This window comes from Phascolarctos cinereus, unplaced genomic scaffold, assembly GCF_003287225.1.
Source record: "Phascolarctos cinereus isolate Bilbo 61053 unplaced genomic scaffold, phaCin_HiC Scaffold_2;HRSCAF=192, whole genome shotgun sequence".
NCBI classification, from domain to species: domain Eukaryota; kingdom Metazoa; phylum Chordata; class Mammalia; order Diprotodontia; family Phascolarctidae; genus Phascolarctos; species Phascolarctos cinereus.
Window position 1 is genome coordinate 156,704,719 of NW_027555625.1, and position 1,083 is coordinate 156,705,801.

A 1,083-nucleotide genomic window follows, 5' to 3' on the forward strand; every position below is an offset into this window, starting at 1 on the left:
CCAAGCCCCTAACAGGAAATTGCTTGGAAGGAGGAAGGAGTCTTTCTCTTAATCTCTCTGTCTGTTTCTGTCTCTGTCTCTGTCTCTTTATCTCTCTATCTCTGTCTCTGTCTCTGTCTCCCTGTCTCTCCCCCAACCCAGTCAACCATGCAAGTTCAAGAGATCCTAAGGTTTCATTAAAGATCACACCAATGACCAGTCAGTGCCAAAGCTCACCAGAGCTGGAGTCAGGAGATAACCAAGCAGCAACTTTGAGATGGACATGCCAAGGAATTGATCCTTAATACATCCATTTTTTCCCCCAATAGAAGGTTTATTGCCATTTCTGGAGGCCCTGTGGCAGATAGCTGAGTTTGACCTTCAGAAGTAGGGGCTCTTCCTCAGGCTCCTCCATGTACTGTATAGCTGAGTGAGGCCTTCAGGGATGGGAGCTCATTTCTGCAGGGCCTCATAGTTCAGAAGCTTCTCTATCAGGTCCATGTGGGCCAACAGCATCTGACAGCAGCAGTAGTGCTACAGGCCCAGTGTGTCCGGGGCATCTCCCTCAGTATACTTCACCTACAGCAGCCCCACCACAAGCTCCTCCTTGTTGCCCACAATCTTGTCACATATGAAGCAGCACACCAGTTTAATCATGGAGAAGGCAAAGAGGCGGTGGTGTTGATATAAATACCATGGCACGTGGGGAGCCAGCCCAGCAGAGCAACTTTTCCACCACTGATAACATGACCTTCAATGAATTTCATGAAGACTTCATAAAGGGAAAAGAGAACTTCTAGTAACCAGGAGTTGTGAGGTTGCTCTTTAGCCACACGTGTGCCTCATCATCTTAAGTTTGAGTCCTTAAACTTGGTGACATTGTGTATGCAAGGAGAAAAGTGCTCCATGTTTGGGGAGAGTATTTTGTACCAACTATTCTTGTTATGATTTCTTAGCAAATAACCTTCCCTAAAAGCTAATTGAGGCCACTGACTGATAATGAATGGAAAAAACATCAATGTGCACCCATGTTAGAAGCCACAACTCCACAGGGTTACTTCCAGAACCCAAAGGGGAGAAGTAGTCAGCATTCCCTCTAGGAAC

At 46.4% G+C, this 1,083-nt stretch overlaps 1 pseudogene; it reads right to left on the bottom strand.

Moving 5' to 3' along the window:
• Window positions 1-432: 432 nt before the first annotated feature.
• On the bottom strand, window positions 433-636 carry LOC110207372 (DNA-directed RNA polymerases I, II, and III subunit RPABC5 pseudogene; annotated as a pseudogene).
• Between the last annotated feature and the right edge of the window lie 447 nt (window positions 637-1,083).